A 15,024-nucleotide genomic window follows, 5' to 3' on the forward strand; every position below is an offset into this window, starting at 1 on the left:
CTGTCACTATTATAGAGGTACTGTGGCTGTCACTATTATAGAGGTTCTGTGGCTGTCACTATTCTAGAGGTATTGTGGCTGTCACTATTCTAGAGGTATTGTGGCTGTCACTATTATAGAGGTACTGTGGCTGTCACTATTATAGAGGTATTGTGGCTGTCACTATTATAGAGATACTGTGGCTGTCACTATTATAGAGGTATTGTGGCTGTCCCTATTATAGAGATACTGTGGCTGTCACTATTATAGAGGTACTGTGGCTGTCACTATTATAGAGGTTCTGTGGCTGTCACTATTCTATAGGTATTGTGGCTGTCACTATTCTAGAGGTATTGTGGCTGTCACTATTATAGAGGTATTGTGGCTGTCACTATTATAGAGGTACTGTGGCTGTCACTATTATAGATGTACTGTGGCTGTCACTATTCTAGAGGTATTGTGGCTGTCACTATTCTAGAGGTATTGTGGCTGTCACTATTATAGAGGTACTGTGTCTGTCACTATTCTAGAGGTATTGTGGCTGTCACTATTCTAGAGGTATTGTGGCTGTCACTATTTTAGAGGTATTGTGTCTGACACTATTATAGAGGTATTGTGTCTGTCACTATTATAGAGGTACTGTGGCTGTCACTATTATAGAGGTTCTGTGGCTGTCATTATTATAGATGTACTGTGGCTGTCACTATTATAGAGATTCTGTGGCTGTCATTATTATAGATGTACTGTGGCTGTCACTATTATAGAGATTCTGTGGCTGTCACTACTATAGAGATATTGTGGCTGTTACTATTATAGAGGTTCTGTGGCTGTCACTATTATAGAGGTATTGTGGCTGTCACTATTATAGAGGTATTGTGGCTGTCACTATTATAGAGGTATTGTGGCTGTCACTATTATAGAGGTATTGTGGCTGTCACTATTATAGAGGTATTGTGGCTGTCACTATTATAGAGGTATTGTGGCTGTCACTATTATGGAGGTATTGTGGCTGTCACTATTATAGAGGTACTGTGCCTGTCACTATTATATTGGTTCTGTGGCTGGCACTATTATATTGGTTCTGTGGCTGTCACTATTATAGAGGTATTGTAACTGTCACTGTTATAGAGGTACTGTGGCTGTCACTATTATAGAGGTTCTGTTGCTGTCACTATTATAGAGGTTCTGTGGCTGTCACTATTATAGAGGTACTGTGGCTGTCACTATTATAGTGGTTCTGTGGCTGTCACTATTATAGAGGTTCTGTTGCTGTCACTATTATAGAGGTTCTGTGGCTGTCACTATTATAGAGGTTCTGTGGCTGTCACTATTATAGAGGTTCTGTGGCTGTCACTATTATATTGGTTCTGTGGCTGTCACTATTATATTGGTTCTGTGGCTGTCACTATTATATTGGTTCTGTGTCTGTCACTATTATAGAGGTATTGTGGCTGTCACTATTATAGGGGTAATGTGGCTGTCACTATTATATTGGTTCTGTGGCTGTCACTATTATATTGGTTCTGTGGCTGTCACTATTATAGAGGTATTGTGGCTGTCACTATTATAGAGGTACTGTGGCTGTCACTATTATAGATGTAGTGTGGCTGTCACTATTATAGAGGTACTGTGGCTGTCACTATTATAGAGGTATTGTGGCTGTCACTATTACAGAGGTTCTGTGGCTGTCACTATTACAGAAGTATTGTGGCTGTCACTATTATAGAGGTTCTGTGGCTGTCACTATTATAGAGGTTCTGTGGCTGTCACTATTATAGAGATATTAATGCTGTCACTTTTATAGAGGTATTGTGGTTGTCACTATTATAGAGGTTCTGTGGCTGTCGCTTTTATAAAGGTATTGTGGCTGTCACTATTATAGAGGTTCTGTGGCTGTCACTATTATAGAGGTATTGTGGCTGTCACTATTATAGAGGTTCTGTGGCTGTCATTATTATAGAGTTTCTGTGTCTGTCACTATTAAAGAGGTATTGTGGCTGTCACTATTCTAGAGGTATTGTGGCTGTCACTATTATAGAGGTTCTGTGGCTGTCACTTTTATAGAGGTTCTGTGGCTGTCACTATTATAGAGGTATTGTGGCTGTCACTATTATAGAGGTTATGTGGCTGTCACTATTATAGAGGTACTGTGGCTGTCACTATTATAGAGGTACTGTGGCTGTCACTATTATAGAGGTACTGTGGCTGTCACTATTATAGAGGTACTGTGGCTGTCACTATTATAGAGGTACTGTGGCTGTCACTATTATAGAGGTACTGTGGCTGTCACTATTATAGTAGTTCTGTGGCTGTCACTATTATAGAGGTTCTGTGGCTGTCACTATTATAGAGGTTCTGTGGCTGTCACTATTATAGAGGTAGTGTGGCTGTCACTATTATAGAGGTACTGTGGCTGTCACTATTATAGAGGTACTGTGGCTGTCACTATTATAGAGGTACTGTGGCTGTCACTATTATAGAGGTACTGTGGCTGTCACTATTATAGTAGTTCTGTGGCTGTCACTATTATAGAGGTTCTGTGGCTGTCACTATTATAGAGGTTCTGTGGCTGTCACTATTATAGAGGTACTGTGGCTGTCACTATTATAGAGGTATTGTGTCTGTCACTATTAATGAGGTATTGTGGCTGTCACTATTATAGAGGTTCTGTGGCTGTCACTATTATAGAGGTAGTGTGGCTGTCACTATTATAGTGGTATTGTGGCTGTCACTATTATAGAGGTACTGTGGCTGTCACTATTAATGAGGTATTGTGGCTGTCACTATTATAGAGGTTCTGTGGCTGTCACTATTATAGAGGTACTGTGTCTGTCACTATTAAAGAGGTATTGTGGCTGTCACTATTATAGAGGTACTGTGGCTGTCACTATTATAGAGGTATAGTGGCTGTCACTATTATAGAGGTACTGTGGCTGTCACTATTAATGAGGTATTGTGGCTGTCACTATTATAGAGGTATTGTGGCTGTCACTATTATAGAGGTATTGTGGCTGTCACTATTATAGAGGTACTGTGTCTGTCACTATTATTGAGGTACTGTGGCTGTCACTATTATAGAGGTACTGTGGCTGTCACTATTATAGAGATACTGTGGCTGTCACTATTATAGAGGTATTGTGGCTGTCACTGTTATTGAGGTACTGTGGCTGTCATTATTATTTAGGTATTGTAGCTGTCACTATTATAGAGGTACTGTGGCTCACTATTATTGCAGTACTGTGGCTGTCACTATTATAGAGGTACTGTGGCTGTGACTATTATAAAGGTATTTGTGGCTGTCACTATTATAGAGGTACTGTGGCTGTCACTATTATAGCAGTACTGTGGCTGTCACTATTATAGAGGTATTGTGGCTGTCACTATTATAGAGATACTGTGGCTGTCACTATTATAGAGGTACTGTGGCTGTCACTATTCTAGAGGTATTGTGGCTGTCACTATTCTAGAGGTATTGTGGCTGTCACTATTATAGAGGTATTGTGTCTGACACTATTATAGAGGTACTGTGGCTGTCACTATTATAGAGGTACTGTGGCTGTCACTATTATAGAGGTTCTGTGGCTGTTACTATTATAGAGGTTCTGTGGCTGTTACTATTATAGAGGTTCTGTGGCTGTTACTATTATAGAGGTTTTGTGGCTGTCACTATTATAGAGGTTCTGTGTCTGTCACTACTATAGAGATATTGTGGCTGTCACTATTATAGAAGTTTTGTGGCTGTCACTATTATAGAGGTACTGTGGCTGTCACTATTATAGAGGTTCTGTGGCTGTCACTATTCTAGAGGTATTGTGGCTGTCACTATTCTAGAGGTATTGTGGCTGTCACTATTATAGAGGTATTGTGTCTGTCACTATTATAGAGGTACTGTGGCTGTCACTATTATAGATGTACTGTGGCTGTCACTATTCTAGAGGTATTGTGGCTGTCACTATTCTAGAGGTATTGTGGCTGTCACTATTATAGAGGTATTGTGGCTGTCACTATTATAGAGGTACTGTGGCTGTCACTATTATAGAGGTACTGTGGCTGTCACTATTATAGAGGTTCTGTGGCTGTCACTATTCTAGAGGTATTGTGGCTGTCACTATTCTAGAGGTATTGTGGCTGTCACTATTATAGAGGTATTGTGTCTGTCACTATTATAGAGGTACTGTGGCTGTCACTATTATAGATGTACTGTGGCTGTCACTATTCTAGAGGTATTGTGGCTGTCACTATTCTAGAGGTATTGTGGCTGTCACTATTATAGAGGTATTGTGGCTGTCACTATTATAGAGGTACTGTGTCTGTCACTATTCTAGAGGTATTGTGGCTGTCACTATTCTAGAGGTATTGTGGCTGTCACTATTTTAGAGGTATTGTGTCTGACACTATTATAGAGGTACTGTGGCTGTCACTATTATAGAGGTACTGTGGCTGTCACTATTATAGAGGTTCTGTGGCTGTCATTATTATAGATGTACTGTGGCTGTCACTATTATAGAGATTCTGTGGCTGTCATTATTATAGATGTACTGTGGCTGTCACTATTATAGAGATTCTGTGGCTGTCACTACTATAGAGATATTGTGGCTGTTACTATTATAGAAGTTCTGTGGCTGTAACTGTTACTATTATAGAGGTTCTGTGGCTGTCACTATTATAGAGGTATTGTGGCTGTCACTATTATAGAGGTATTGTGTCTGTCACTATTATAGAGGTATTGTGGCTGTCACTATTATAGAGGTATTGTGGCTGTCACTATTATAGAGGTATTGTGGCTGTCACTATTATGGAGGTATTGTGGCTGTCACTATTATAGAGGTACTGTGGCTGTCACTATTATATTGGTTCTGTGGCTGGCACTATTATATTGGTTCTGTGGCTGTCACTATTATAGAGGTATTGTAACTGTCACTGTTATAGAGGTACTGTGGCTGTCACTATTATAGAGGTTCTGTTGCTGTCACTATTATAGAGGTTCTGTGGCTGTCACTATTATAGAGGTACTGTGGCTGTCACTATTATAGTGGTTCTGTGGCTGTCACTATTATAGAGGTTCTGTTGCTGTCACTATTATAGAGGTTCTGTGGCTGTCACTATTATAGAGGTTCTGTGGCTGTCACTATTATAGAGGTTCTGTGGCTGTCACTATTATATTGGTTCTGTGGCTGTCACTATTATATTGGTTCTGTGGCTGTCACTATTATAGAGGTATTGTGGCTGTCACTATTATAGGGGTAATGTGGCTGTCACTATTATATTGGTTCTGTGGCTGTCACTATTATATTGGTTCTGTGGCTGTCACTATTATAGAGGTATTGTGGCTGTCACTATTATAGAGGTACTGTGGCTGTCACTATTATAGAGGTACTGTGGCTGTCACTATTATAGATGTAGTGTGGCTGTCACTATTCTAGAGGTACTGTGGCTGTCACTATTATAGAGGTATTGTGGCTGTCACTATTACAGAGGTTCTGTGGCTGTCACTATTACAGAAGTATTGTGGCTGTCACTATTATAGAGGTTCTGTGGCTGTCACTATTATAGAGATATTAAGGCTGTCACTTTTATAGAGGTATTGTGGTTGTCACTATTATAGAGGTACTGTGGTTGTCACTATTATAGAGGTTCTGTGGCGGTCGCTTTTATAAAGGTATTGTGGCTGTCTCTATTATAGAGGTTCTGTGGCTGTCACTATTATAGAGGTATTGTGGCTGTCACTATTATAGAGGTTCTGTGGCTGTCATTATTATAGAGGTTCTGTGTCTGTCACTATTAAAGAGGTATTGTGGCTGTCACTATTCTAGAGGTATTGTGGCTGTCACTATTATAGCGGTTCTGTGGCTGTCACTTTTATAGAGGTTCTGTGGCTGTCACTATTATAGAGGTTCTGTGGCTGTCACTATTATAGAGGTTCTGTGGCTGTCACTATTATAGAGGTTCTGTGGCTGTCACTATTATAGAGGTATTGTGTCTGTCACTATTAATGAGGTATTGTGGCTGTCACTATTATAGAGGTTCTGTGGCTGTCACTATTATAGAGGTAGTGTGGCTGTCACTATTATAGTGGTATTGTGGCTGTCACTATTATAGAGGTACTGTGGCTGTCACTATTAATGAGGTATTGTGGCTGTCACTATTATAGAGGTTCTGTGGCTGTCACTATTATAGAGGTACTGTGTCTGTCACTATTAAAGAGGTATTGTGGCTGTCACTATAATAGAGGTACTATGGCTGTCACTATTATAGAGGTATAGTGGCTGTCACTATTATAGAGGTACTGTGGCTGTCACTATTAATGAGGTTCTGTGTCTGTCACTATTAAAGAGATTCTGTGTCTATCACTATTATAGAGGTATTGTGGCTGTCACTATTATAGAGGTATTGTCACTGTCACTATTATAGAGGTTCTGTGGCTGTCACTATTATAGAGGTTCTGTATCTGTCACTATTATAGAGGTTCTGTGGCTGTCACTATTATAGAGATATTGTGGCTGTCACTATTATAGAGGTTCTGTGGCTGTCACTATTATATAGGTTCTGTGGCTGTCACTATTATAGAGGTACTGTGGCTGTCACTATTATAGAGGTACTGTGGCTGTCACTATTATAGAGGTATTGTGGCTGTCACTATTATAGTGGTATTGTGGCTGTCACTATTATAGTGGTATTGTGGCTGTCTCTATTATAGAGGTTCTGTGTCTGTCACTATTATTGAGGTTCTGTGGCTGTCACTATTATAGAGGTATTGTGGCTGTCACTATTATAGAGGTTCTTTGGCTGTCACTATAATAGAGGTTCTGTGTCTGTCACTATTATAGAGGTTCTGTGGCTGTCACTATTATAGAGGTACGGTGTCTGTCACTATTATAGAGGTTCTGTGGCTGTCACTATTTTAGAGGTTCTTTGGCTGTCACTATAATAGAGGTATTGTGGCGGTCACTATTATAGAGGTACGGTGGCTGTCTCTATTATAGAGGTTCTGTGGTTATCACTATTATATTGGTACGGTGGCTGTCACTATTATAGAGCTACGGTGGCTGTCACTTTTATAGTGGTATGGTGGCTGTCACTATTATAGAGGTATTGTGGCTGTCACTATTATAGAGATACTGTGGCTGTCACTATTATAGAGGTTCTGTGGCTGTCACTATTATAGAGATATTGTGGCTGTCACTATTATAGAGGTATTGTGGCTGTCACTATTATAGAGATACTGTGGCTGTCACTGTTATAGAGGTACGGTGGCTGTCACTTTTATAGAGGTGCGGTGGCTGTCACTATTATAGAGGTTCTGTGGCTGTCACTATTATAGAGGTACGGTGGCTGTCACTATTATAGAGGTACGGTGGCTGTCACTATTACAGAGATACTGTGACTGTCACTATTATAGAGGTACTGTGACTGTCACTATTATAGAGGTACTGTGACTGTCACTATTATAGAGGTTCTGTGGCTGTCACTTAGATATATAACATTATATTATTACATTACATTATATTATGTTAAATTGTTACGGGTTATATTTATACGTTACAATTATTGCACTTGTATCAAGTCGATTGTTCCCAGGAATGTAGTGGCAGAGGCATAGCTAGGTTCTCCAGCACCCGCGGCAAAGATTCCGTTTGGCGCCCCCCACCCAACCTCTTTCCTGACATCTCCTTCCCCTCGCCATGTTTGTTTTCTCTACCAATCAATGACGTGTCATTTCTTTTCCACATTTTTTATATTTAACTCGAGCATAAAAACATTTGTACATTTTACAAGCAGTATAGTTCTATACACAACACCAGAACCAAGCTCAGTACATAAATACAGCACCAGAACCAAGGTCATTACATATATACAGTACCAGAACAAAGCTCAGTACATAAATACAGCTCCAGAACCAAGATCATTACATGTATACAGCACCAGAACAAAGCTCATAACATATACAACACCGGAACCAAGCTCAATACATATATACAGCACCAGAAAAAAGCTCAATACATATATACAGCACCAGAACAAAGCTCAGTACATAAATACAGCACCAGAACAAAGCTCAGTACATAAATACAGCACCAGAACAAAGCTCAGTACATAAATACAGCCCCAGACGCAAGCTCAGTACATAAATACAGCACCAGAACAAATACAGCTCAATTTAGTGCAACCTCTGACATATAGGTTTGCACTAAATTGTTTCCAGCTCCCAGCATGGCCCGAACAAAGGCGAGGATAAGCTGGGAGGTAATGTTTCCCAAAAAAAAAATCATATCATAATTATACCACCCATCATCTCGCTGCAGATCATACAGTGACTACATTACTGATTAGAGGCAGAATAAACATTTACATTAAGTGACTCACCGGTGACATCTCAGATTGTTAAGGATCTGCCAGGCACAGCTTCTGTATCCACGCCCATAGGTAATCAGTCTGCACCTGCTTCTATGTCTGTGAGACTGACTCCATCTTCCACCACTTAGGATGGCAGGCTTAGGAGTGGGAGAGCCTATCACAGCCTGGCCAGACGGAGCTAGCTCCCGCCCTCTGTCTATTTATACCTGCCTTTCCTGTTCCTCCTTGCTTGTGATTCTTCTCTGTTGGTTTCCTGGCCCTGCTGCAGCTTCTTGAACTACTTGTCCCTGCTTTGTATTGACCCTGGCTTACTGACTACTCTTCTGCTCTGCGTTTGGTACCTCGTACACTCCTGGTTTGACTCGGCTTGTTCACTACTCTCCTGCTCTGCGTTTGGCACCTTGTACTCTCCTGGTTTGACTCGGCTCGTTTACTACTCTTGTCGCTCACGGTGTTGCCTTGGGCAACTGCCCCGTTTCCCTTTGTTCTGTGTTTCCTTGTCTGGTTGTCTGTCGTGCACTTACTGAGTGTAGGGACCGTCGCCCAGTTGTACCCCGTCGCCTAGGGCGGGTCGTTGCAAGTAGGCAGGGACTGAGTGGCGGGTAGATTAGGGCTCACTTGTCTGTTTCCCTATCCCTGTCATTACATAATCACAAGTCCATATACCTACTCTACCCTGGTCCCTCACACCACTATGAACCCCCTTGAGACCCTGGTTCAGCAAATGCAGGGTCTCTCCCTACAGGTGCAGTCCCTGGCTCAGAGGGTCAACCAGCCTGATGCTACCATGGTAGTGCCCCTCACCTCACCTCTTGAACCCCACCTCAAGTTGCCTGACCGGTTCTCAGGGGACCGGAAGACTTTTCTCTCCTTTCGGGAGAGTTGTAGGCTCTATTGTCGTTTAAAGCCCCACTCCTCAGGTTCTGAGAGCCAGTGGGTGGGTATAATTATGTCCCGGCTCAAGGAAGGGCCCCAAGAATGGGCCTTCTCCTTGGCTCCTGACGCCCCTGAACTTTCCTCCGTTGATCTTTTCTTTTCTGCTCTCGGACTCATTTATGACGAGACTGACAGGACTGCCTTTGCCGAGAGTCAGCTGGTGACCTTACGTCAGGGTAAGAGACCTGTTGAGGAGTATTGCTCTGACTTTAGGAAGTGGTGCTTAGCTTTTCGGTGGAATGACCCTGCCTTAAGGTGCCAGTTTAGGTTGGGTCTGTCGAATGCCCTGAAAGACCTGCTAGTTAGCTAGCCCTCTTCTGACTCCCTAGACCAGGTTATGGCTTTAGCGGTACGACTTGACCGACGTCTCAGGGAACGACAACGTGAACGTTTATGTGTTTTCTCCTGACTCCCCCATGATGCCTCCCGAGGTTCCGTTGCTTCGTTCTTCCACGGAAGACTCGGAGGTACCTATGCAACTCGGGGCCTCCGTGTCCCCCCAACAATGTAGAGAGTTCCGCAGGAAGAATGGTCTCTGCTTCTATTGTGGGGATTACAAGCATCAAGTGAACACCTGTCCTAGGCGTAAGAATAAGCAGCCAGAAAACTTCCGCGCCTAAGTGATCATCGGGGAGGTCACTTGGGCGCACAGGTATTTCCCGTAAATATGAAACGTAATAAAATCTTGCTTCCCTTTCAGGTCTCTTTTGGTGGTAGGTCTGCTACCGGCAGTGCCTTCGTGGATTCAGGGTCTTCTGCTAATATCATGTCTGTGGAATTTGCTATGTCTCTAGCTATGCCTTTGATTTATTTGCCTAAACCTGTCCCGGTAGTGGGTATCGACTCCTCTCCTCTTGCTAATGGTTATTTTACGCAGCATACCCCTGTTTTTGAACTCCTTGTTGGCTCCATGCATTTGGACCAGTGCTCTGTACTGTTGATGCAGGGATTATCATCCGATTTGGTTTTAGGCCTGCCCTGGTTGCAGTTGCATAATCCCACGTTTGACTGGAATACTGGGGAGCTTACCAAATGGGGTAATGAATGCTTGACGTCATGTTTTTCTGTTAATTCTATTTCTCCCCCTGAGGAGGTGAACACGCTACCTGAGTTTGTTCAGGACTTCGCTGATGTTTTCTCTAAGGAGGCCTCCGAAGTGTTACCTCCTCATAGAGAATACGATTGCGCTATCGATTTGGTACCAGGAGCTAAGCTCCCTAAGGGTAGGATATTTAATCTCTCTTGTCCCGAACGTGAAGCCATGAGAGAGTATATCCAGGAATGCCTGGCCAAGGGTTACATTCGCCCCTCTACTTCTCCGGTAGGTGCTGGCTTCTTCTTCGTAGGGAAGAAGGATGGTGGTCTTAGGCCATGCATTGACTACCGAAACTTGAATAAGGTCACTGTAAGGAACCAGTATCCCCTTCCTTTGATTCCTGATCTCTTTAATCAGGTTCAGGGGGCCCAATGGTTCTCTAAGTTTGATCTACGGGGGGCGTATAACCTTATCCGGATCAAAGAGGGGGATGAGTGGAAGACTGCGTTTAACACGCCCGAAGGTCATTTCGAATACCTCGTCATGCCCTTTGGGTTGTGTAATGCTCCCGCAGTCTTCCAGAATTTCATAAATGAGATTTTAAGAGATTACCTGGGGGTATTTCTTGTAGTGTACCTTGATGACATACTTGTGTTTTCCAAGGACTGGTCCTCCCACATTGAGCATGTCAGGAAGTTGCTCCAGGTCCTTCGGGAAAACAAACTGTTTGCGAAGACCGAAAAATTTGTGTTTGGGGAGCAGGAGATACCATTTTTGGGTCAAATCCTCACTCCTCATGAATTCCGCATGGACCCCGCCAAGGTCCAGGCTGTAGCGGAATGGGTCCAACCTGCCTCCCTGAAAGCGTTACAGTGTTTCTTGGGGTTTGCTAATTATTACAGGAGATTTATTGCTAACTTCTCGGTCATTGCTAAGCCTCTTACGGACCTCACTCGCAAGGGTGCTGATCTCCTCCACTGGCCTCCTGAGGCTGTCCAGGCTTTTGAGGCCCTTAAGAAGTGCTTTATCTCGGCCCCGGCGTTGCTTCAGCCCAACCAAATGGAGCCATTTATTGTGGAGGTTGACGCATCCGAGGTGGGAGTGGGGGCTGTCTTGTCCCAGGGTACCAGGTCCCTCACCCATCTCCGCCCCTGTGCCTACTTCTCCAGGAAGTTTTCGCCCACTGAGAGTAACTATGATAATGGCAACCGCGAACTCTTAGCCATTAAATGGGCATTTGAAGAGTGGCGCCACTTCCTGGAGGGGGCTAGGCACCAGGTAACAGTCCTTACCGACCACAAGCATCTGGTTTTCCTAGAATCGGCCCGGAGGCTAAACCCGAGACAAGCTCGATGGGCGTTATTTTTTACCAGATTCAATTTTTTGGTTACCTATAGGGCTGGGTCTAAAAATATTAAGGCTGATGCACTGTCGCGTAGCTTCATGGCCAGCCCTCCTTCGGAGGAAGATCCTGCTTGTATTTTGCCTCCAGGTATAATCATTTCCTCTATTGATTCTGATTTAGTCTCTGAAATTGCTGCTGATCAAGGTTCAGCTCCCGGGAACCTTCCTGAGAACAAGCTGTTTGTTCCCCTGCAATTCCGGCTAAGGGTACTTAGGGAAAATCATGACTCCGCACTATCTGGTCATCCAGGCATCCTGGGTACCAAGCACCTCATTGCCAGAAACTATTGGTGGCCTGGGTTGCCTAAAGACGTTAAGGCCTACGTCGCCGCTTGTGAGGTTTGTGCTAGGTCCAAGACTCCCAGGTCCCGACCAGCGGGCTTACTACGTTCTTTGCCCATTCCCCAGAGACCTTGGACCCATATTTCCATGGATTTTATCACCGATTTGCCTCCATCTCAAGGTAAGTCGGTGGTGTGGGTTGTAGTAGACGGCTTCAGTAAGATGTGCCACTTTGTGCCCCTCAAAAAATACCCAATGCTAAGACGTTAGCTACCTTGTTTGTCAAACACATCCTGCTTCTCCATGGGGTCCCTGTCAATATTGTTTCTGACAGAGGGGTACAATTTGTTTCTTTGTTTTGGAGAGCCTTCTGTAAAAAGTTGGAGATTGATCTGTCCTTCTCCTCTGCCTTCCATCCTGAAACTAATGGCCAAACTGAGAGGACTAATCAGTCTCTAGAACAATATTTAAGGTGTTTTATCTCTGACTGTCAATATGATTGGGTCTCATTCATTCCCCTCGCCGAATTTTCCCTTAATAACCGGGTCAGTAACTCGTCAGGGGTCTCCCCCTTTTTCTGCAATTTTGGGTTTAATCCACGGTTCTCCTCCGTTTCACCTGGTAGTTCCAACAATCCCGAGGTAGAGGTCGTTCATCGGGAACTGTGCACAGTCTGGGCCCAGGTTTAGAAGAACCTAGAGGCGTCCCAGAGCATACAAAAACCTCAGGCTGATAGAAGACGTTCTGCTAACCCCTTGTTTATGTTCGGGGATCTGGTGTGGCTATCGTCAAAGAACTTGCGCCTTAAAGTCCCGTCCAAGAAGTTTGCTCCCCGGTTTATAGGGCCGTACAAGGTCATTGAAGTCCTCAATCCTGTCTCCTTCCGACTGGAGTTGCCCCCATCCTTGGCTCCCTCGAGGAAACCTCCTGTCCCCGTTCTCACCCCTGAGGGGGTAGAATTCGAGGTGGCCAAGATTGTGGACAGCAAGATGGTCCAAGGCTCCCTCCAGTACCTGGTCCATTGGAGAGGATACGGGCCTGAGGAGAGGACTTGGGTACCCGCCCGGGATGTTCACGCTGGGGTATTGGTCAGGAGGTTCCACCTTCGTTTCCCCAATAAACCAGGTCCATCTAGAAAGGGTCCGGTGGCCCCTCATAAAAGGGGGGGGGTACTGTTAAGGATCTGCCAGGCACAGCTTCTGTATCCACGCCCATAGGTAATCAGTCTGCACCTGCTTCTATGTCTGTGAGACTGACTCCATCTTCCACCACTCAGGATGGCAGGCTTAGGAGTGGGAGAGCCTATCACAGCCTGGCCAGACGGAGCTAGCTCCTGCCCTCTGTCTATTTATACCTGCCTTTCCTGTTCCTCCTTGCTTGTGATTCTTCTCTGTTGGTTTCCTGGCCCTGCTGCAGCTTCTTGAACTACTTGTCCCTGCTTCGTATTGACCCCGGCTTACTGACTACTCTCCTGCTCTGCGTTTGGTACCTCGTACACTCCTGGTTTGACTCGGCTTGTTCACTACTCTCCTTATCTGCGTTTGGCACCTCGTACTCTCCTGGTTTGACTCGGCTCATTTACTACTCTTGTTGGTCACGGTGTTGCCGTGGGCAGCTGCCCCGTTTCCCTTTGTTCTGTGTTTCCTTGTCTGGTTGTCTGTCGTGCACTTACTGAGTGTAGGGACCATCACCCAGTTGTACCCCGTCGCCTAGGGCGGGTCGTTGCAAGTAGGCAGGGACTGAGTGGTGGGTAGATTAGGGCTCACTTGTCTGTTTCCCTATCACTGTCATTACACAGATTCTAGTTCTTTTTCTCCATCTGGTCCAGACCTCTATGATGACTTCTCCCGGTCACAGCCCATTTCTGCAGTTTGCTGCTCAGATGTCTTCAGCTTCTCACTTTCAAACATTTCTAGACCTATAAATAAAGATAAAGTTCTCAATATACCACACACTACACCCCTAAATATAATAATGCCATACGCTGCACCTCTAATTATAATAGCACAATACACTGTGTCCCTGATTATAATAGCGCCATACACTGCACCTCTCAGTATAATAGCACCATACACCGTATCACACACACACCGTGCCCCCTATAGATAGTGCCTGCCTTAGAGCCCCCTGTAGATAGTGCCCCCATATAGCCCACCCCTGTATATAGTGCCCTGTATTTAGTGCTCCACGTATAGCTCCCCCTATAGTTCTCCACAGACAACCCACCCCTGTTTATAGCCCCCTGTATATATAGACCACCCCTGAATATAGCGCTCCACATATAGCCCACCCCCGTAGATAAAGCCCCCCTGTAGATAAAGCCCCCCCCCCTCCCAAGATAAAGCCACCCCCATATATAATGCCACACTTTTTTATTAGGATAAAAAAACAAAGTATACAAACTCACCTTAATCCTGATCCCGCACCGTCCGGTCGGCAATGAAGACCCGCTCCTTTCTGAGCAGGTCTCTTGGGGTTGAACAATGCAAGCAGCGCAATGACGTGATCGTGCCGCTTGTGTCTCTGAGAGCCGCTGATTGGCGGGGCAGAATGACTTTCCCTGTCAATCAGCACGTTTCGACAACGCAAGCAGCGCAAAGTATTGTGCCGCTTCACTCGTAGAAAGGCGCTTAATGGCCGGGCACGGAACGTACCCGGCCATTCATTGCTTCTAATTGTACCTGTGTCCCATAGATGCATGTACAATTATAGTGCAGGAGGGGGTGGCGGCGGCTGGTTTCAGTGTACGGTGCAGCCCTGGCGCTCCCTTCTAAGTTGCGCCGGGTCACATGACCGCCTGCCCTCCCCCTAGCTACGCCCCTGTGTTGTAGTGTTATAAATCAGATCACCGTTAACGTGAGACAATCTCGGGAGATAACGAGGATCTTCATGTAGATTTTTATGTTTATACTTTTATCATTTTTCGTTCTGTGTTAGAGAGGTTACTTCTCTTATATATCGCGATATGCATCTCTAGAGCAACTGCCATCTGTCTGATATTGTGCAGAAAGCGTGAGATCCAATCTGACACC

The 15,024-nt window shown here is 44.4% G+C and overlaps 1 protein-coding gene across 1 annotated transcript in view; it reads left to right on the forward strand.

The window, feature by feature from the left end:
- The window catches only part of VAX1 (ventral anterior homeobox 1), an 82,872-nt gene that overhangs the window by 64,860 nt on the left and 2,988 nt on the right, over nucleotides 1–15,024 (forward strand). The gene's annotated exons all lie outside the window — the stretch shown is intronic.

Source organism: Rhinoderma darwinii, unplaced genomic scaffold, assembly GCF_050947455.1.
Source record: "Rhinoderma darwinii isolate aRhiDar2 unplaced genomic scaffold, aRhiDar2.hap1 Scaffold_512, whole genome shotgun sequence".
In the NCBI taxonomy this organism is placed as follows: Eukaryota; Metazoa; Chordata; class Amphibia; order Anura; family Rhinodermatidae; genus Rhinoderma; species Rhinoderma darwinii.